Here is a 23,455-nt window from a genome sequence, read left to right as displayed (position 1 = left end):
ATCTGCGGGCGCTAAAATGAAAGTGAACGTTACATTTCTTAAAAATAGAAATGTCAAACAAATTTATTCTGATCAAAAAAGAACATTTCTTAGAAAACGATTACAAGTTCTTACACGTTCGCTGCACAAAAGAGAATAGAAACCCTGATTTTTACAGTTATGTGTTTTGTAACAAAAAGGGTGAAATCTTGATTACACACTGACCAGCAACCATTTTAACCTTTGATCCCCAACCAGTAATAAAGGCACTTTCACAGGGTCTTGAACCCTGGACAGAAGTCACACTCAGTGGCTTAGAAGGGAAGTAAAAGGACACAAAGAAAGAAACATGTTGTTCGCTGGTTTTTATTGATTTTGGTTGGCTGTTGAAAAGGTCTTTGGTCATGCCCTTACCAAAGGATACTAATTTGCTCGATCAAGTCTGTCGGAGTATCGACTGGGAGGAGGCTGAGCTCGTGCCATTGTGTTTGCTTCAGCAGGGAGCTGGTGTGTGAAACAGGATTACTAGAGGTCAGGCATCTAGAGAAAAGATGTCCATCACTTTCAGCGGGTAATACAAAGAGGCGGGGCCCGGCAGACGTGATTAAGATGTTGAAGCCCAGAAGGAAAGGCGGGCTCGTGCACACTACGACCACATTCAGATCTGCAGCCTGTTAGCCTGCATGGTTATTTTTATTCATGCAGGCTGTACAAGAGAAAGCAGGTGGAGCTGCCTGTTGTTGTGCCGGTGCTGTATACGTAAGCCTGATTAACACTAAACGGCAGGCTTTGTGAACTGGAAATAAATGTGTTTCATATACTGGTTGTTTCTCTTCATCGTCTCCATCTACTTCATAGTTTTGGTGATCGAGTAGTGACAATGAAAATTTTTCCCAAAACGTATAGTGACCTCTTCCTGATCATCAAATTATTTCAATATTAGACAAAGATGCTAGGTTTCAAATAACGATATTATTTATTAAAGGAAATCTATCCAATCTGGCTCTATGTGAAAAGTAATTGACCCAGTTTGTTAAAGAATATCTAAAGAACTGCAGGCCTCACTCGCCTCAGTGAAACAACACAAAGGCTCGTCTCACATTTGCCAAAAACATCGAAATAATCCCCTAAACCTAAAAATATCCCGTAGACTTGATGCCAGTGGTAGTGATGGTCCGGGGTGATGGTCCAGGGTGATGGTCCAGCGCTGCTTTGCTACTTGAAGACCTGGATGACTTGCTGTAATTGATGGCACTGTGAAGCTGCTCTCCACCAGAGAACTGAAGGCCATCCACCCGGATAGCACAGCCATGCATGTAACAGACATGCCAGTCCACTGTGTCCATTTCATGCTTTGCCTCTCCAAAGTGTGAAGAGGTCATGCATGCAGAAGCTGCAGTAACAGCAGAGAAAGAGATTTTATTTCAAACCAACATGAAAATAATCACAGGAAAGACATCATTAGCCCGCTCTCATGCATATTAGCCACCTAGCTCAAATCTGACGATTAATGACCCTGGACTGTGCTTATGAGTCTACTTCATGTTTCGCTGTGGGTTGAGCAGTTCACGCCCTGACACTGTACTGACTCAAGTGTACTTGGGTTACGTAGCAGGACAATGATCTGTTGAAGTCAGGACTGAATCCTACTGAGATGCTTTTTGACCTTAAACAGGTCGTTCATGCTTGAAAGTCTTCTGCAGAACAGAGTGGGCCAAAATTCTTCCTGTCAGTTTTCTAAAATCTGTTCAAGCTGCCGAGGCTGACACAACCAGTTATTAGCTTCAAGAGAGGGTTTCATTTACCACGCTGCACAGCTGTTTATTTTAGAAATCACCATTTAAAACCTGAATTGTGTTGTAATTAATATTAATCTAACATTAAAATTTGTCACATTTACATGCAAATATGTTTCATATCAGTTTGACAAATATTATTTAAAAAACGAAGAAATCAAACAAGGGGCAAATACGTTTTTCACCTCGCTGCAATAATCCCCATTACAGCAAAAGGTTAGAGAAAGGTGAAATTTGAGAACCAATCAGTTTTCTTTTTTTTATTCAACATCCTGAAGCTCTGTAACATATATGTATCTATTCTCCTCCTTCAGACCAAAAATATTGTAAATTAATACAAAAGTTGTGGTTCAAGCTATTAAAAAACAAAAAGAGAACATCGTTTATTTTTTTCATCCTTGTGTGTGCTGAGCTACACTTCAATAATGAAAAATTGTGGATTTCTTTTAACCATAAGACAAAACTTAGGTCCATAAAGATGAACAGTAGCAGTGATGTGTGATTTCCCTCAGTAGCTTTTATTAAGACTGAGATAATGATGGTTACTGTAACAGTATGTATTTGGGTTTTTGTGTCTTCACAGTGCATTTTGTTTGCTTCTGCTTCCGATCTCTCTGGGCTGTTCGATTTCATCCAGTCTTCAGAGTTAACACACCCTGAAATATGAGATGTGAATATTTGAATCTGAACCCTTTATTAATCCGGAGGAAATGATGGGCAGTAAGAACAGGGACTAAACTACATGAAATAATAAAATACATACAAGTTCCAACATATGCAATACGTTGCAGCTCTGATTATAAATGCGCTGGTATAACATATATGGTTGGCCTGTTCTCATACTGCGCATGTTGCTGATGTTTTTTCTGTGTGTTTCAGCAGCTCGGAGGCCCGGCGGACTTAATCTTTAAAACTAACGATTTTCCAGTGAACCTGGGGGGCCATCTTTTTTTTTCTAACCATACCGTGATGTTGCAGGGTTTTCAGAGCCGAGCAGCAGGCTGTTGCTATTCTTCAGTACCTGCCCAGCCTCATCCCTGCACCCTGGGCAGCAGCCAGGCCGCTGGCCTTCAGGCAAAACTGAGCACTGGTGTCCTGGCTGCCTCAGCAAGCAGATTTGTTCTTCTGCGCTTTAATTAAATATGGAAATGACACACATATTGTTATTGAAATATAATTTTATTTTTGCCGAGTTTCCAATCTGCAGCTGACTCGAGCAAACACGTATGTAACAAATCAAACTGCAAGTCTTTCTGAACAAACTGATATGTACATCAGAACACATTAACCTATTATTATTGCAAAGAACATGAATAAACATCAGTGTTTCGCTTGTTGTTGAATGTTGTGCTCGCTCACGCCACGTGTGTCGAGCTTGTCGTGCCACTGTACAAACATTTCCATTGTGCAGCAACTTTGGGGCACTGATAACCTTGAAACCACATGAAACCAGAGCCTGACATGTGAAGAGCCCGCAGACTATCACAGACGGCTCCCCTTTGTGGAAACAAGCCTTTCTCTCCATTGAGCAAACAGCCAATTAGCTATTATGGAGACTGACTGTGAGGATGTGTGTGCGACTGCTTTTTGTGGATGAGGTTACTGCCTCTTACCTCTATAGGTGGGACATCTGCTGAGGGTTTGTGTCCCTGGATAAGTACGAGCCGAGTGCGAGCCCAGCACCTTTTCAACCTGATCACATAGGTATTTAGCTCTTGGCCCGGGCTGGCGTTTTGTTTGTTTTATGTTCAGAGCAGGTGTTTTACAATCATTAGCGACTCCATTACGACCCCGGCTCTAAGTAGAAGACAAACAGTGGCCGTGCATCTATTCTCAATGGAACCATCTGGTGGCAAGGAGGAAAAATGGCTGTGTTTGGCACTAGTGTTTGCCAATGGTCACATAATTGTGTTTCAGAGGAGAGGAGGCAGATAGCAGACAGAAAAGCTGAAGTGCTGTGGGTTTTATAGAATGTTTCCAATGTCTTTGTCTGCTCAGCCAACATCCTGGTGTTTGTATTCATCTGTTTACAGTAGGGCCTAAATGTCCTTTTTATTTCCCAAAGAAAAGTTTTTGTAGGAGGTCAATAAATTTCACATTCACGGGGGACACAGAGCTTTCAGAGCTCTGGATAAAGCTGCACCGAGCTTCCGTTGGATTTATTCGCCGCTACATTCGGTGTATCCACGAAGCTTCCCAGGCCCACAAACTGCTGTTAGCTTCAAATGTACGGACAGGTATTAAAGTTTAAAATGAAATGCGTCGATTCATATCCCACCTGCTCGGTGGATATTTGTGTGCAGGCATTTTCAGCCCACAGTGACAGACGCCACGTTTGATTGACTCAACCAGAGTTGGTCTCTTATCTGACGCTGCAAATCTGCACTTTCAGCAAAAATGTGCTCACGTTGACCCGAACCCAGCCAGTGGGTGTGGCCTGATCGTTTCAGTATTTGTTCTGAACTGACTATGGCCGGGGTTGGCTGTGTTTTTAAAAATGCTCTTTGTGTTTAGTCGTGTTGCTGTTTGCATGCAGTGTGCTGTTTGTGTACACAGCCTCTCAGGGCCCTGCTTGTTTGTGGAAAAGGCTGTCAATAGCGATAATTATTCCAAACAAAATGCTGCCCCCACTACACATAATTATGCCACTGATGCTAATTACTGTGTGAGTTATTAACGACTCATTAAACAATTACGGTCACCGTCAATGATATGCTAATGAATTTCACATGAAACATGTGTAAAAGTAACTGTGCAGGAAGGTGATGGATGGAGGGCCAGCACTCCTGCGTGCTCTCTGCGTGATCAGCCCAGCACATGTTCTGCTGAGCTTTGGCAGTTATTGCTAGGATTAATATATCACCTTACATGCATTCAGACGCAGGTATATGGGAAAAACATCTGTGTGTATTTTTACTCAGAATGGAAAATAATAATAATCATTGGGTATTTGCAGGAATATGCACGCCATTACGTAAAACCTCTTTAACACAAAGAGCTGAGTTGGTTTATTGTCTGCTCCCGGTAACGTCAGCACACACAGCTTTTCAGCTCTCATTGCTAAAATAACATCGAAATGCATTCAGTCAAAAGACAAACAGTCAAAATGAACATTTTCCTGCTACAGGAGAAATATTGTTTCATTATTAGATACATTTGTTTATCTACAGTATTTACATCATCATGTCAAACTGGGATCATTAAATGTGACCCACTGGGTTTTCATGTTTCCACTGCTGACTGGATATACCCCTTCGTTTGGACATAAAGAGCGTTCTTCATCACGTCTGATTCACTTTGTTTGCCTCTGAGGCGTCATCACTGCAGCAGAGGCCACTCCCATCAGAAGTGTTTGTTTGCATGTTAAAGGTCATTTTTCAGGACAGCTTTGCTCTGATTGGCAGGGACGTTCCCTCTAAGCAGACAGACTCATGTCCAGTTTCTTGCATAAACCAAATGTTAGGGGGATTTTGTGCCGCTGCAGCTGACATGATCATCCAGCAGTGCTGTGCCTGGACTGGCTGCCACTGCTTACAGAGTGATCCCAAGAAAACATTATTTAAATTATATAGCTATGTTGTCAGAATGAATTAGTGCTATCATACGAAGACGAGGCAGGATGTTTGGATTGGAGCTTTTATGCTGAGTTCTATTGTTCGATGAGCTGTGGCGGTGCAGCGATGGTTTATATGTGCCTGAGAAGTCGGCACAATGGAGTATTTCATCTAATGGCTAAATATCCCTCTGTTTCAAGTTCCTGCAGTGAGAACCTTGGGCAAATTGATGTATGTCTCCTCCTCCTCCTCCTCCTCCTCCTCCTCCTGGATTTATCCTCTTTTTTTCCCTCCAGCAGCATTATGGGTGGTTTTAAAATATTAATGTGAGAGTGCATTTAGCGGAGAGCAGCTCATGTGGGTATTCTCCTGTGACTCCCCATTCAGGTCACAGGGGAGCATCTGCCTGTTTCTCTGCCTGCCTGATTTACTCTAAATGCAACATTAAAGATCCTCTTTCCTTGTGGCTTCTGCATGCTCCATGTGATCGTTTCTAATGTTCACACAGAGACGCTACAGAGAGAGAACGCACACAGATGCACAAACATGTATGTATATGAAATAAAGTCCAATAACAGGACAGAATCACCGTGTTTTTAAAGCCATCCACTCATTTCTCAGAAGAGCTGCTCCACACAACACTGATTGGAACAGACTGGGTGTCATATCCAGTTAAAGCACCAGTCAGACAACACCACCCTCTGAGACACACACACACACACACACACACACACACATGTTTGTACACAGATGAGCCTGAAAACAAAAACACTGAAGTGCATTAATTAAACAGAAACACTACACAAAAGGTCACAAAGGCAGGAAATACTACAAGATTACCACAACATTCACAAAAGTTCCTTTTGTTGTGACGAGCTTAGCCTGCTAACTGGAGTGCAACACTGAGCGCATCAGCAGCAACAGCAGGCACAAAGTACAGCGATGGAAACGATCGTTCATCAGAAGACTTCATTTTGGCTCTGCAGACACTCTGCAGCACTCCGGGTTGCATTCAGGGGCAGGTGTGTGTCCTGGACGTTTTGCAAATAAGATCAACACATTACAGCAAACGAACCAGTGACTGTAGCTTAAATTAACATGTCTGCATATTCATTATTATCACTAGTAATAGTAGGAGTTGTATTTCTAGTAGTAAAGTTCCCAACTTTGTTCAATCTCATTTAATTAATTTGACAGTTTGAGTGCATTTCTGTAACCCAGGATAATTTATCATATTAAAGCGCACATGGAATACAGTTCACTAGAATGTGAGTGAAGCCTCGATGATGTAGAAATACTAAAATGTGCTTTTTTATCTTTAGTTTTTTGTTATTTTATTCCATAACCATGACAACCAGCCAGCCAAAGAAATATTCTAACTTAGAAAAAGAGAGAAACTGTGGCGTGTTTCTGTTTTTAATCTGCACTTCTGGAAAAGTCAAACACGTATTTTGTGTCGTTCATTCACAAAATGCAACGCTTGGCTGAGATCTACTAAAAAAAAAAAAAAGTTCCTTATTATAGAAAAAAAATGTTTCGTAGCTCAAACACTGGCATCATAGTAAATCTATATTTTCTAAATGACCCCAAAATCAGATGAAAGTTTGAGCTCTTTCTTCATCCTAAAGACTAAAGGACATAATGTGTCATATTCAGGATATGCAAGCATGTGACAGGTGACGTTCTCTGCATGACTGAACTCGCACTTAACAGTCGACCCAAACTCTGTCACTCTGTGCTGAAGCCACGTCCTCCATATCTGGCACACAGAGGAAAATCTGAGAAAAGAGATTTGAGATATTTAATCTGAATCTCAATCAAGGTTTAGAAATGACGATGCTGATAAATGCTGTTATTAAGATGACTCAAGTCTCATAGAAGCTGCTGCTCCTGCTCTCCAGAGTGACATAAAGGGAGCATCGTATGTAATTTGGTGTAAACAGTATGCTACACACAAAGTGTGCGGGCGCTATTTTAAACAAGCAGCAGGCTGAGAGCTGCGCAGCTCTTCAGGTGCTCAATAATTAACTGCGTGCTGCTCGCAGAGTGCCTGCGGTGTGGCGGAGGAAGTCAGGCAGAAGCTAGAAGCAGGGCGCCGTCGCTGTGTGTTTTCAGACTGCAGCTCTCTTGTTCTGTAACCTGCTTGTTGCAACATTGGACAGTGAGTCTCCTGTGCTCACTGCCGTGTCTCTTTGATGAAGACGGGATCTACCGACACATCATCAGCAAGCGTGTCTGCGATTCTGATTGCTGCCACTGATGAGGTGGTCCCACAGCACATCAGGATGGGGGGTGAACCAGATCTCGGTAGTCTTTGTGTCGGCATTAAAGTTTAAGGTCGCGTGGGCCTGTTTTACACAGCTGCTGATCCCTGACTGACGCTGAACTGGAAAGCAGCCATGGGCAACAGCATGTCAGACACCAGAGCGCTGGTCTCCAGGTGCTACGGTGCCACAAACAAGTGTTGAATGAGACCCACTGGGACCTGAAGCTACATACGCTAACATCGCCCTGTTGCTGTTAAGATGACTGCTGTACACCAGGACTCAAAGGTACGCACTATCAGTGTGCAGCACCATGCACCATGCACTCAGGGTTTGGACATTTCTCATGCTTAAACCACACATGTAAAATGCAGAAGTCATACTTTAGGTATATCTAAAGGAAGCATTGAAAAAAGTAGCATAGCATAGAGCTGAGGAGGGCTGCTAAACTGTAACCAGTGAAAACACCAGTGCAGAGTCCAGAGTTTCCGTCATTCACAAACCCTCTGTCAGTACAGACTGACAGCAGGCTGACACTAGGCTGCAGGCTAGTTGTTTTCAGATTTTTCTACAGAGCGAAGCTTTTTTGTGCTCGCATCATTTATTTAAACAAAAAAACGAACTCGGCAAAGGTTCCACCTGCAACGATTCTCTGAAAGTGGAAACATTTTTAAATCTTAGAGGAGAATATTCAGTTTGTTCAACTTTTACAGACATTATTCAAATAACACTACAGCAGATTTGTTACGTTCGTTGACCAGCTCGTGTTTGTCTGTGCTGACCTACCTGGACAGATGATCCAAATAAACTGACTGGCATTCAGGACTTTACTAACTACTCAAAGAGCTTTTGACTGCACATTTAGGCTTACTTGTTATACACTTGTGTCCATTAGCCTCAGGTGTCTTTGTGCTGTGGAAGGAAACCCGTGCAGGTAGCGTGACAACATGCACAGAAAGTGTCAGCCAATGAGGTGAAAGCAGGAACTGTCTTGTCATGAGGCAACAGTGCTAACCACTTGACGTTATCGATCAGTCTTATCATTGAAGAATGATTTCAGTAGATGAATGATTCCCAGCAAAGTGAGCAGTGTTTGGAACGTGTTCAGACTGGCCTCTGTGAGCAGGTATTGTGGATACCAACACAAGACATCCAACATGAAAGGGTGGGTTTGTTTCTCGTTTCTATGATTTTACTTTAAGAAGAAAACCACTGAAATAACAGAGACCTTTCCCATGTGTGAGAAGCCCTGCATGCAGTTTCTTGGCCGGTGCAATGAGGCCCCGCCCCAGGCAGCGCTGACACACCGTCAAAGGCTGCAAAGGCTGATGCTGTCCTGGTCAGGTACGGCTGCATTATAATGGAACGTGTAACCTACTGCAACCATGCTTTTAATGTTGAAACGCTCGTCCATGTGTGCACTACACACTCATGTAATAACTCTGTGTGATATGTGCGCAGTAACGCCGACCGTCCATGCCCGGCTCCTGTATCCTTCGTTTGATGTGATTATTTCAGAGTCTATACCAGTGAAAGTGCAGCAGCCCTTTTGAGAAGAAAGTTCTACATTTTTCTTTTAGCTTGTGCTGAAATGAGCACATAATGAGAGTCTAGCAGCCCAACTTCCATTAGCCTACTTTCAGCCTCTTTTGACTGGCATCTGGCTGAATCCTACACATGCACACAACGAGCACAGTCATACAAGTCTGTACATTAATAGAAGAAATGATATCTCTTCATTAAAGAATCATCTTTCTCAATGGACAATCCTAGGCTTTGTGAATCGGTCTCCTCATGACCAAAACCACATCAATGCACTGAAAGAGAGGAAAAAAATGAAACATCCAAATTGCTACTTCAATCTCCAAGAGCTTTGAAGTGCTGTTTTCATCCCATTTTGACCAAAATAAATGTGTATTTTTATTATAGCGTGTGTCGGGAGGTTGCTAATGGGTTTGGAATAAAAGACAACATTTTGATTCAGCCAGGCGCTGGTGGCACAGAGACCCTTTTTACTTCAGCTCATTTTAAACCCAGAGCACTGCTGCTCCCCTATCATTGGTTGATCAAGTCAAAGATGACGACCCACTCAGTGTTAATGCTTGTCTGCAGTTAGAAATGATCCCCATGAACCAAATCAAAAGCCTGGCTCCCTGCTGAATAGATGCAGTGTCTTGTTCTGCTGCCTTCAGTTTGGGATCACTGCGACGTGCCCGTGTGAAAGACTGAGGGCAGCCATCCAAGGCTGTTTTCTCCTTCTCAGGAGGACACTCTGCTGTTCCCGAGGGCAAGCTTATTCACTGCCAGGACAAGTCAGATCTGCCGAACAAAGCAGAGGAGCCGATGAGGGGCCGCTGCTATTCGGAAGACATTCTGCACCGGCTATTAGAAAAAGTCATCATGTTTTATGTGGCCAGGAAAAGCAGAACATGTCACCCGTTATTATTCCGAATCTATAGCTGGATAATAAAACGGGAAATGTAATGTCTGTAAGATGTTTTGGTGGTAAAACACTGCTAATTATTGACAGGATAAAGCAGGAGGCTGAGAGACTAGAGACAGAGCAGCGAGGACCAAATAAGGACAGCTTTGTTTTCACTGAACCGTTTAAATGTTAAACTGACGAGCAGGTTTGCACAGACTGCACGTGTGCCTGCCGTTCCTCCGAAGCAGCCTCAGCAGGTAGCCTCTGTCCTTTGGACAGATGGAAAGATGAACAGTTAAAAAGAGGACACAGGTCTGCATACGCGAGGGAAAAAAGCCATTTTGTAAAGACTTTGCAGTTTGTTTGATTTGCCACGATATGCATGCATTTATGAATAAACACCCAAAGAAAACCAAAGTAATCTCAAACACGCGTGCACAACAGTTTCTCTGTTTTCAGCTGGCAGCTACACAAAGTTTGCAGGTAAAGAAGCAAACGTGATTAAAGTCCAAGCGGTCACATTCAGATGCCACAAAACGACAGATCATTGATGCCAGCAGCTGTTGTTAACACACCAAAGAAAAATCCTATTTGCCCCTTTACGGCAGCGACTGATAATGAGGGCTATTTACACAGCGCTCTAAACTTCCTACTCCGTCGGTCGTCTTTTTAAAGAGCTCTCGAGCTCTCGCTGGGTTTATCAAGATGAAGAGTGGCAGAGAGCTGAGTGCCGTGTTTGAGACCTCTGCGAAGGTCTCCTCTGGCTGTTTCTCCATTTGTCAAACTTGGCATCTTTATACACCATCTGAGCCAAAACGTCAAATGTTGCTTGAAAAGTTACTTCCTCTGTTAGGCCGTCGTAAATTTGGTACCTTTTAGGAAGGAAGCATGTAGAACATAAAGGACATGGACACCCGCCTGCTGTTTAAGGGCTTTAATTTATGCCTGTTTCCATGGCAACTATCTCCTTGGTCTTTGCTAAAGCAGTCACCTGACAGGGGTCCATTAGCAACTGTGTCTTCTGCCTGTTAAGGAAATGCATGTGTATCAGTGCATATAGGGTGCTAGTGTAAACAGGGCATCTGTCAGACTGTCATTCTGCCACCTTTAAGCGAAGCTCAAAGTCTGCTCACACAGGATGTTCATGAAGAATCGTTTGTCTTTACGCTGAAGTCGGCACATATCTGCTTAAGGTCAAAACTAAAAGGAGCCAAGTTTACAGTGTCACCAGCCTGTGCTAAAATCCTATTAAACAAGACGCGTGCAGCACATCACAGACCGTCTCAGAGAGGATCGGGTTTTTATTTAACATTTGGTTTTATTCGGAGTGTTTTTGTGTGTTACAATAATTATGTTTGCTACACGGGACAACCGAGAGGCAAGCTGCCACCCAGAGATGGGCAGTAACGCGTTACAAGTAATGCGTTACTGTAATCCGATTACTTTTTCGAGTAATGAGTAAAGTAAGGGATTACTATTGCAAAAAAGGTTACTGTTACATTCCCATAAGCACGCTGCTTACTAAAACCGTGATTTTTTTTGTGAGAGTGTCTCATGACAGTGATGTAAGCGAGTGCGACTTTCATGGCAACAGCTGTGTGCAGATCAACAATGGATCATATATCGAGTGCAGAGAGAGTATGGGCGTGCAGCGTGTTGAGTTTGATTCCGTAAAAAGTGACAAAAACATTAGCGTCCGCTGTGCGTGGGATGAAAACTTCTTTTTACAGCGAAAAAACCCCTAAACTTCCGAGCAAGCACCAAATACGCTGCCGCTGGAATGTGACATTCACAGAGAAGCTGCCGTATCCTTCCACTGACCGCTGCGGCACACCTGCACCAGGGTAAACCTCCGCCTACCCCACTCCTGCTTTACAGGTGAAAATAGAGCAACAGGACCGCTGAGTCTTTGACTTTATTTATTTTCTGCTGTGTTTTACTTGCATCTATTTGAAAGACTGAGTGTAAACACAAAAAATATTTTATTTTATGTGCTGGAATGTGCAGAAAATAAGTTTAAATGTTAAACTAATTTCTTCCAGTCAGAATGTTGCAGATAATTACATTTTTGCTTGATGCATAAAGTTAAAAGATTAAAACTAATAAAACAAGTTTTAAAAAGAGACGTTTCCATTTGATTACATTTTGTATGATGGATTATGCAGAAAAAGTAGAATTGGGCTGAAAGATCTATCGCTTTATCGCCTCTTCAGGTTGTAAATCAGGTTTTTAAAAAGTAACTAAGTAACTAAGTAACTAATTACTTTTGAAAATAAGTAATCGGTAAAGTAACAGGATTACTTTTTGGGGGAAGTAATCCGTAATTAGTTACTGATTACTTTTTTCAAGTAACTTGACCAACTGCCAGCTATCACAGCTATAACTGATTGCTTCAATATGTACATGCACTTATCCAGAAGAGTCGGTAACTTTGCTCCTGGGAACTGTGGTTTGATCCAGAGCTGGGGGTTGGTGCTGGGCCAGGGTTGAGCCTGATGAGTGTTAAGAGATTAAAAAGCTTGCACACACTCCAAACTGAAAGACAAAATAGGATCTGTGACATTTCCTTCCAAAACACATCTGACATCATTTTTCTGTCCAAAACAATGACTCCAGTCTCTTTAACTGGGACGTTGGTGGCGGGATTAAAACCAACTGGTTGAAGTGAATGGAGGCTGGTTTTGTAAACACACAGATTCTTAGAGAACCTTTTCTGGGCTCTCTCCTCATTCACTCTAACCCTCACACCACGACAGATCCATCAGAGAGACCTTCCCGTGAGACGACCTGCTCCACCTCCTGAGCTACAGCCAGTGTTGCTTGGAAACTTTGAGACTGGTGGTGATCTCTATGCCAGTGCCAGACTCTTCAGCCATTCCAAATAAGGGAAATGTGGGGAGGAGTAAAACTCAAATGAGTTCAAATCACACTTTTTCATTAATAAATTATTTTAACTTTCATTTATATAACAGAGAATGTTACGAGGTGGTAATTCAAATCATTTCATAAATAGCCTGTTAGCCTGTTAGCCTGTTAGCAGTGCTGACGATGATGTTTCTCTCCCTTTTAGGGGAAAGCTGTTGATTTTAATAACACAGGTTCACATACAAATAGTAGCTTCACCAACGTTTGCATGCGAGCTTATTTGATCATAAAGCATGCTCACAGGGAACGCAGAAAACAGACGCTCGTATTAATTCCATTTGTGAGAAAAGACACAGATAACTATGTTAGTGTGCTTCGTGGAGACCTCCCACTGTTTCTTAAAGAGCCACACGTATTCTTGATGTGTTCACAGAGTGTGATGTTAGATAAAGAACCAGTCCACTTACTGGTGGGACTGGGGCAGCTGTGGTACTGTTGGCTCTGTTCGAGGTTTGTGTGTTCTCCTCGTAGCTCCGGGGTTCCCCTGGGGGCTCAGGCTTCCTCCCAAACTGTTAGAAATGTTTTGCTCCTTTCTAAAATTGGCATTTATAAATTGCTCATTGGATATAAAGAATGCTCAAACACACAGAGCAGTGTGTGCTAGGGTCCCAGGGTTTTTTGCATGTTGTCATTTCCTGGGTGTAACATGGACATGAGTTCATTTTCTTTAGCATTTATTTGGTCCTGTTTATATTCTGGTTCTTCTTCCTGTGTTTGTTCCCCGTGTGCGGGTCTCTGTGTTTCGTGTGTCTCAGTATCCACTTCCTGTTTCACTCTCCTGTCTCGTGCATGTCGTGTTCATTTCCTTTCCTTGTTACTCCTGATTGGCTCCCGCTGTGTTTCCCCCTTCACCCTGCTGCATGCATTGTCTCAGTCGTCCCTGTTGTGTTTGTCAGAGTGCTGTTTAGTTCCCTAGTCTTTGTTCCCTGGCGCTGGTTGAGTTTAGTTAGTGTTGAATGTGTTTCCGGTTGGATTAGCTTTTGTTTACCTCCAGCTTCCTCTCTGCATCCACATTTGGGTCGTCCTTCACTCATCAAACACAACAACATGGTATGAAGATGTATGCTCGTGCTGATAGTTGTGTAAACAGTAATCCTGGAGCAGGTTATTAATGGCACTACATTCTGTTGGTTCACCAGCATCTGTACATGACGCCCGTCTTCATGTTTCGTCTCGACACTTTCGTTCGTACCAGAACACTACAGCTACAGGCTTCTCCTATGTCGCTGTGCTGCTCGTGCACTTTTCTCTGACCTGCTGTGAACGCTGAAGATCCTGCTGAGAAAATCATATTTCAGCATTTATTTGGAGTTTATTACTGGGCTCTTCAAATCAGATTTACAGCTGCATTTCCAAACACAGCAATGTCATGTCTGATTGAATATTTTGCCTCTCAATAAAACTATTTCACACTGTTACGTTTAGTGTATTACCATAATTATAATATTACAGTGAAGCAGCTTAAATGCCAAATCACAACTGTGTGGAGAAAAAAACAAAAGTGCTGTTCCACATGAGAGAAGCTTGATTTGGGCTTACCTGTGCATCAGCAGTCTTAATTAGCACAGATATTACATCTCAGCTTCCATCTCACATCACTGAGACCATGAAGTCCTGTCGCTGCCTTTAACTGCTCCAGTTCCTGCAGCTTATTGTGTCGTGTCTTTGCTCTAATGAACTCCACGTATGGATCAATGAGTGCCAACAGATCCAACTGCTACAGTTTAGATATAGTTACTGTTACTGTAAATAGTAACCTGGAAGCTGGGATATATTCTCCAGTCTCTGTGGTACTCTCCACCACATCTGAAGAAGCAGGCCACCTTCCCCACCTCAGCTGTAGGCTCACAGTGTGGATCACAGGCTGTACAGCAGGGAAGAGTACTGATGCCACCCTCGTGTCTTCAACCGGGTCTGGATTCACAGAGCCTCCATCTCCAAAAACAACACCTCACAGTTCCTCGCCAACTGAGCTCAGTCTGAGTCTTTTCTTTCTTTTTTAACTATAACACTCTTTTTTTTTGGGGGGGGGGGGATTAGAAGAATGAAAACAGGACTCGTGTGTGAACGAGAGGGGGCAGGTGCAAAGGTGAGGAACAGAGCTGGTGACGGTGGATGAGTTTCCGTTCCTGGAGTCAAGCATCTAGAGGAACAGCAAGAGACGTGCAGTGAGTGTCGGGATGATTTGTGATAGCAGCATATCGAGACCTGCTATGAGGTATGCTTCGGAGACGGTGGCACTGACAACAGGACAGAAGGTCGAGCTGAAGATGCTCAGACTGTCGTTGGGAGCGAGCAGCATGGACAGGATTAGAAATGATAGAGGTTCAAATCCTCTGGACACGTGCAGACGAGTGAGAGAGGATATACTGGACAAAGGATGATGGAGATGGAGCTGCCAGGCAGGAGGAAAAGAGGAAGATCATAGAGGAGGTTCTTGTAGTGAAGGACATGCAGGTGCTTGGTGCAACAGAGGATCCAGGGACAGGGTCCCATACAAGCATCACTCCATTCACATTAAATGTATCCATAAAAGTAGAAAATTAATTTCTACTAAAATAAAATAAAAATATATACTTTAATTAAAAACACATATATCATTTAGAGATGCAACAATTAGTTAATCAGCTGATGAGTCCCATCATATCTTCTGACCACCACCACCAAAGTGCTCATACTGGGGCTGTCTAAATGTTGGAGTTTTCTCTGTATTATTGTACAATCTTAACTTTAGAGCACGATGAGGCAGCTGTTGTTTTGGTGCAATGTAAATAAAACTGAACCTCTGTTTTTGAGGCTACAAACCTTCTATATAATTATGAAACTCTGACTCTTTCCCACACGCGTGTCTCTTGTCCCTTTGCTCTCCTCTCCTTATCCCTGGCCGGTTGCAGTAGATGGCTGTCCCACCATGAGCCAGGATCTGATAAAAGCAGTGCTGTTCCATCAGGACAAGCAAGGCAACCAGTGCTGGTCTAGTGAAATCTAAAAACAGACATCAATCAAACTGTATCAAAGTGAAAGAAATCTCTCTGCTTTCATGTCAAACAACATTCTGTCAAAGCTTCTTGTCTGTTTGCAGCCATGCTTTACATCGTTGCCACCTTGTGGCCACCTACGGTCGCTGAAAGCATGTTTGTCTTGGATCCCATCGGAAACTGTGGCCGTCTCCATTTTATGGGCATATTTGTCTCCCATTAACAAAGGCTTGAGCTTGTCAAGCTGAGGGGCCAGGAGCTTTCTCTGGCTGTTTGCACATTCACATTGTGGAAAAACTTCTGGTCTTTGACGGGAGACTGATGGACGATTAGCATGCTAGACAGGCTCCCACTGGCTCTGCTTTCACTGCTCTCAGATCAGTTACGAGTCACGCTTTGTGTGGAAACAGAGCTCCTAACAGAAGTTTTCTCTTAACCAACACGTGTGATACAGAAGCAGTATGAAAAGGGTTTTAATAAGTCGCTTCAGTATGTTACCAAAGAAATCAACTGGAACAGGCTCAGCCGGGTTTCTCAAATGTGCAACCAAAGCTCCACCTTCAGTTTTCATTATCATTCTTAGATTCTGACAGTCAACCATGTCACAAAGCGCTCGAGCATTTTAATTCTTGGAATTGACTTTCTAAAGAATATATTTTAATATACTTCTTTCAAAATCATAATTTAGGCCTGTGTTTCCAAACTCCAGCGCACACTGATTATTGCGGTTATGTCTCTAATATTACGGACAATTTACCCTGCAAATAAACCAACATGACTTTGCTGCTGTTGTGAATTTGTGCCATATAAATAAAAGTGAAAATTGAGTATTATTATTGGAAAATCAAACAGTTTGTTAATGGTTTCATGGTTTTCAGTCATTTCAGAGGAAATCCATCACCACTAAATTCAGGACATTTATGAATTTACACTAACGTGATTTTAACTTCTCAGCCCCTTTCAATGATTTGGGCGTTCTCAATGTTTGTTTCCTGTTCCCATCATACATGTTATTAATAGAGAATCTCAAACCCCTGTGCAGCCTCTTCCACCTGCTGCAGCCTGAGGGCCCTGAGCTTTGCAGGTATGGAGACCAGCTCCACACAGCACCTGTCAAGCACACAGGGCTGCGCTTGTGCGCCGGTGAATCCACTTTTATTTCTTTGTTGATATAATGGTTAAGGCTTTTGTTACAGGCTGTGCAGCAGCCCTGCGAGCACTGACAGCAGCCCATTCCTTCATTTTCATTACAGACGCTGTACCCAATCAAATCTCTTAATGCAACAGGACCCTCCCCTACCCGACGCTGTGAGCTCCTGCAGCCTGAACATGAGAGAAAGGCTGTGAAAAAAAATAATAAAAATAAAAGCAGCAAAATGTGTCCAAAAAATGTATTTCAGCTCTCACTAATATATCTAAAGTCCACATGAGGCCACGTCCCATTTTAAGCACCATCGTCAGTCTTTTGTTCATATTTGTTCGGCCACCTTGAATTAACCTTCATATTTATACAGATGCAGTGTTTCTAACACCATCCCAGCACGGCTCTGTCCATCCTGGATGAACCTGGACTGGTTACATCTGCTTCTCACACACTTTGTAAATGTGAACAGTTGATTAACACGTTTATTCTTTGGGAATTAGAAATAAGCAGTTGTTGTTTATAAACATCGATGATAACTAGCTGTAATTTCACAAATGAAGTTAAACTTCAACAAACAGCATGTGTAAATATTCTGAGTGCTAATATTCCCGTCTGCTGTCCGTGGACTCTGTACACGACATGTGACATGACGCTAAAATAGACCGAAAAACCTGAATTTAAATATTTGTTATATTTTGGTTCTAGTAATTCTGTGTCTTTTCTATTGAAAGTATTATGTGTGCAGAAACCTGGTTGGATTTTGTCTGACTCTGCAAATTATTTGCTGATTTGTGTTTTGGCATTTTCTTTAACAGACGTGGAGCCTTTGCTTTATGGTTCTCAGATGTCCACAGTGCTCCATTTTTATCTCTGTTACACCAGGACACGCAGCACGTTAGCCCCACCCTGATACTCTGAGAAATCCCTGATCGATGACTGGAAAGCACTGAAAACAATAAGGAACAAATACAACAAGGTCAAAATACGACACAATAGAATAGAAGCTGTAAATATACTGTAAAATCTACTAAAGCCTGAAATTTTACTCTGTTGATTTTTATAGTTTTGGTGTAATAATCGTATCACTGATTTACTGTTAAAATAAAATTAAAATAAAATAAATAAATAATAAATAACAATAATAAATTAAAATTAAAAAGGCTCAAATTGTCAAATAGTCTCTTTTTTTTCACTAAAGAGAAAAATTATTTTCAAAATCCCTTTAAGGACCTTTAACACCGGTTAATGTTAGTGTCTAATTTTATTTTATTTTTTATAAATGAATGTGAGTCATCACAATAGGAGATATTGTTGTTATTATTGGATGTTCATGTTTTTACAGTGTTACAGACACACTCTGCTCACTCTGCTGTTACGAGCAGGAAACTGCTTCCAGGAAGAAACACGCATTCCCTGTTTAAAGCTGGATAAACGACAGGATTATGTTTTCACCAACGTTTCAAGTTGTTTATGAGGGCAGCAGGATATTCTAACCACCTACAGGCGCTGGAAACATCTACTCATACGTGCCACGTGTATGTACATGTATGTACATGTACTGTACAGCTCCAGGCGGCTCTGACACAGAGTCAGCAGCCGGCTGCAGAGCAGGTCCACGTACACCCACTCCTGCACTAATCACACACATTAATGAACAGTCTCCTTCTACGAGGGAGGCAAACGTAAAGCAGCCTCTCACCTCATCTTCTCCCTGCTATCATGACAGTTTGTTGACTTGTGTCGTCAGATTAGAAAGTGAACTTAATCCACACACATGCAGGCTTTTCAGTGTTATTAACACATCCTAATGGCTGAATTTGCCAGATGTCTAAATCTCCTGGAGCCGGCCCAAATATCTGTGACAGCTCGTCTTTAATGTCTAAAGACAGGAAAACACACTGGTGCAGCGGGACCATCAGGTCAGGTCACTGCATGTTTTTTCCTTTGAAATCAAATTGCAGACGTGTGTGTGAAACACATTTGATTAAAATAAACATCATTTACACTTAAACTCAAAGCTTTTTTATGATTAGCGCGTTACTGATTACCTTTGCCTTTTATTTTGGAGACTTTGCTGAACTCCTAGAATAACACCGTCATTTGTCACACATATTATATCCCACAGTGATAGAACCCTGATAATTTACTACAACACACCCTGTATATCAAGCCTGTTCTATTACAGGCTCTCTTCTCTTGTCCACACACACGGAAAGAGACAGATTTTGAGTGCCGTGTTTTGCACTTAAGGTGGAATTACACTTAACACAGTAAGCCAAGCAGACTCTGTTCACACATCATAGGTACCGCACCCAAAGCCTGCTGGGAAAGTTTAACGTGCAACATACCGACAGACAGCAGGAGATGCTACAACAATCCAACACTTTGGACTTCATCGTTACTGCGGTCCTTTGTTCATACATACGGTGCTGAGAGAGGCAGTGTCCGCGGACGAGTCTGTCGGACAGACCACCGGTCAGCTCCCGGTCTGCAGCCGAGAGCCACGTTATTGAAAAGGAAAGAAGCGCTGCAGAAATGCGGACGAAACAGGCTGCTGGACGGAAACTGTGTGATTGGCAGCTCAACTGTGTCTCGGGACGGTCACACTTCGGCCGCAGCGTCACTGGTTGTTATCCACGGCACTGAAACCAAGAGCTCCAGTGACCTCTGCTGGACAAACAGCGGCACTACAACACAGCGAGCGTGCTGCCTTCATGAAAAACACGAATTTTAACACACAAATGTTTACAGTTTTTTCTGATGGCTTGAGCACATTTTTTGTAACTGTTGGCTAGTTTTGCAAAACTCTACACACAAATAAGAAAACTCTTCACCCAATCAGCAAAACATTGTAGTTTTCTTGTAAAAGTGAACAACCCTGCTTAACTCTCCACACCTTTGTAAAAATGGTATTTTCGTATCCAACAGTTAACACAAGCCATCACATTACAGTTTTTTACAGACGCTAGGACACATTTCTCAATACTTAGGTCACTTTTGCAAAACTCTTCACACAATCCTCCTAACTGACCGTCAGCTTGGCAAAGCAGTTCATTTCACATTCAAAATGCACTACAACTACCAAAACACTTCATTCAGGTCTCAAATAAACTCATTCTTCCAGAACACTAGCAAAGGTTGACAGCCGACAAACACACTTTGTCACCCACAAAACAATGACCTAAAAAACACTAACAACATGTAGCATTACACAGTGTTTTCTTGTGTAAAACAAGGACACATCTCTGTTTATAATTTCAATATATGTTACTGGAATGAATCAGACATCATGCAGAATTCGTTAATATTTGTTTCTGTATTTTTATTTTTTTGCACTAAGTAATCCCAAAATACAAGAATTTGTATACACACCATCCACTGATACACATACAATAGTAATGCTAATCTACTCGGTCTTCTCCATTTGGCCACAGGTTCTCATCCACATCACATCTTATGTCATCTAGGGCAACACACCTAGGAAAGAATCTTCTGGCTGCCAGAATTGAAGGAGTTGAAAAATTGAAGGAGTAACACCTGTGTAGATGTTCATCTACAATGAGAATCAGCTGTGGCTGGTTGAACTGCATTTTTAGATTTAAAATATGTATCAATAAAATATTGCTGTTGAATTTTGCTGTCTTTCTAAGTTTTGCATTGTGTTATTGTTTTGGCCATAAGTTTAACAGTTTTGAACACAGTATGTGAGCACATGCAAGATGTCCTGTACGTACAAAGATTTTTGGCAGTTGTTGTGTCTGAGTGAGAAGATAATTCATGAAATTTGAGAGATGTAGTCATTGAATGCATTTTGTGCCAAAACAATGATAACTGGTCCTCAGTTTAGCCCACATAGACTTCTGTTGTGCTCACTGTGTGAGGAGTTTTGCAAACGTGACCTAAGTATTGTGAAATGTGTCCTAGCGTCTGTAAAAAACTGTAATAAGCACACAATGCACCAACTACACACTGATGATATGAATGAAAAACACATCAGGCTTTTGCTTTCTCTGTGCACAAGGTAGGCCATGTCAGTTTGAGCTCATACTTCTGTCATAGGTCCATAAACATAGACGGATCCAAACTTCAAGTACTGGTGTTTATTTATACACATCAAAACAAACACAAGTCAAAACGAAATAGTAATTTCACTGAGGAAAAAAAAAAAATCAGTCTACATCGTGTCGTCTCTCTGGATCTGGCCACAAAATTTTGTCTACATCACATGCAATGTCCTCTAGTCGAAGGCACCGGGGAAAATATCTTCTGGGATTTTACATCTATGGTATTGTTGTGTTTCTCATTGGCATATGGCAGTGCTACAAATCTTAGTGCAAAGTGACTGTACTCATTTCAAAATGTCCTTATGATGCCTGCTACAGTGTAGCGGCTCGAGTTAGGCTGGACCCGTTGGCCAGCTTCCCTCAGGGTCACTCCACGGTTGATTACATGGTCCACTATTGTAGCTCTGATGTCATCAGCAATTCTATTTCTTACTCTTCTTACTCTTCCTCTCCCCCCTCCTCGTCCTCCTCTCCCCCCTCCTCGTCCTCCTCTCCCCCGTCCTCGTCCTCCTCTTGCTCCTCCTTGTCCTTGCCGTCCTCTTCGTCCTACTTCTTCACCTCCACGTCCTCTTCCTTGGCCTCCTCTACTTCTCACTCTTCCTGCTCCCTCCATTGTACTCCACACACAGAGCTTACCTGTATTATAGTGCTTGGGCTGATTGCAAAGTGAACTAATTATCTAAAAAAGTTTTCACATGTGACAGTGTGCCAGACAGTTGGCAAAATACTGTAAATAATGGCCGTAAATGTGTATAGTTTTGCTAGGAGTGCGTTGATCATTTGGGAATTGAGTGTAAAGCAGTGAGTTGTGTTTACAGTTCTGCAAAAAGAGTGCTGTGCAGTGGATTGTAGCTACAGGTTTGCAAAGTGTGTGTTACAAAATGGCAAACTGAGTGCAAAGCAGTGTTTGTGCTTTTAGTTTTGCACACTCAGTGAGTGGTTTTGCTATAAATATTAATAGTTTTAGAAATTGTGCTGTAAGAATCACAGTTAGGGTTTAAGCATTCAGGAAAAACTGTAAATTTACATTTGGAAAGATCCTTCCAGAAGCTTAATGTCAGCCTGCTGTGTGTGTGTGTGTGTGTGTGTGCGCCTGTGTGTGTGTGTGTGTGTGTGTGTGTGTGTGTGTGCGCCTGTGTGTGTGTGTGTGTGTGCGCGCGCGCCTGTGTGTGTGCGCCTGTGTGTGTGTGTGTGTGTGTGTGTGTGTATATGTGTGTGCGCCTGTGTGTGTGTGTGTGTATATGTGTGTGCACCTGTGTGTGTGTGTGTGTGTATATCTGTGTGTGTGTGTGCGCCTGTGTGTGTGTGTGTGTGCGCGCGCCTGTGTGTGTGTGTGTGTATATGTGTGTGCGCCTGTGTGTGTGTGTGTGTATATGTGTGTGCGCCTGTGTGTGTGTGTGTGTATATGTGTGTGCACCTGTGTGTGTGTGTGTGTGTGCGCCTGTGTGTGTGTGTGTGTGTGTGTGTGCGCGCGCGCCTGTGTGTGTGCGCCTGTGTGTGTGTGTGTGTGTGTGCGTCTGTGTGTGTGTGTGTGTGTGTGTGTGTGTGTGTGTATATGTGTGTGCGCCTGTGTGTGTGTGTGTGTGTGTGTATATGTGTGTGCACCTGTGTGTGTGTGTGTGTATATGTGTGTGTGTGTGTGCGCCTGTGTGTGTGTGTGCGCCAGCAGCATGGTTGACTGTTGACTGTACACTACCTACCTACGTCACAAAGTAGTGTCCTTAGACAGACGGGTAGGCAGGAAGTGAGCGGCTGTGGACAGCCCCCTTTTTTTCTCCATAGAAACTTTATTGAACAAACAATGAGTATCCAACATAACAGACGGGCTGTGGACAGCCTCCTAGCCTTCAACTCCGCCCTTACTTGCGTGTTTTTCCCGTCGCTAGCGCCACAGCGCGAAAACTTTAAAGTGGACCCAGAAATGTCGCTCAGTTGTTTGGACAATTTTAATTCTCGAGGAGCTAGAAAAACCTTATCGTCGTCGCCCGCACGTTTTGTACCTTAGGCTCATCAGAGACAATCATATCCAGGTAAAATAATTTCCTTTAATCTACACGCATTTAGGAATTACTCAGCTAATTACAGGGATAATTGAATTATTGCCAGCGTAGTGCCAAAAAGTGTTGCCCTGCCAAAACTGATTTCCAATGTTTCCGTGTGTAATATCTTTATGTATGTTGGCAAATAGGGCAGCACGGTGGCACGGTGGTTAGCACTGTTGCCGCACAGCAAGAAGGTCCTGAGTTCAATTCCACCATCAGGCCGGAGTCTTTCTGTGTGGAGTTTATAACTCTGGTTATAATGTAGGTACAATTGATATATTATA

This window comes from Simochromis diagramma, unplaced genomic scaffold (genome assembly GCF_900408965.1).
Source record: "Simochromis diagramma unplaced genomic scaffold, fSimDia1.1 OVJJ01000005.1, whole genome shotgun sequence".
Classification (NCBI taxonomy): Eukaryota; Metazoa; Chordata; class Actinopteri; order Cichliformes; family Cichlidae; genus Simochromis; species Simochromis diagramma.
The sequence above is the reverse complement of the archived record's forward strand: the minus strand, read 5'-3'. Positions refer to the sequence as shown.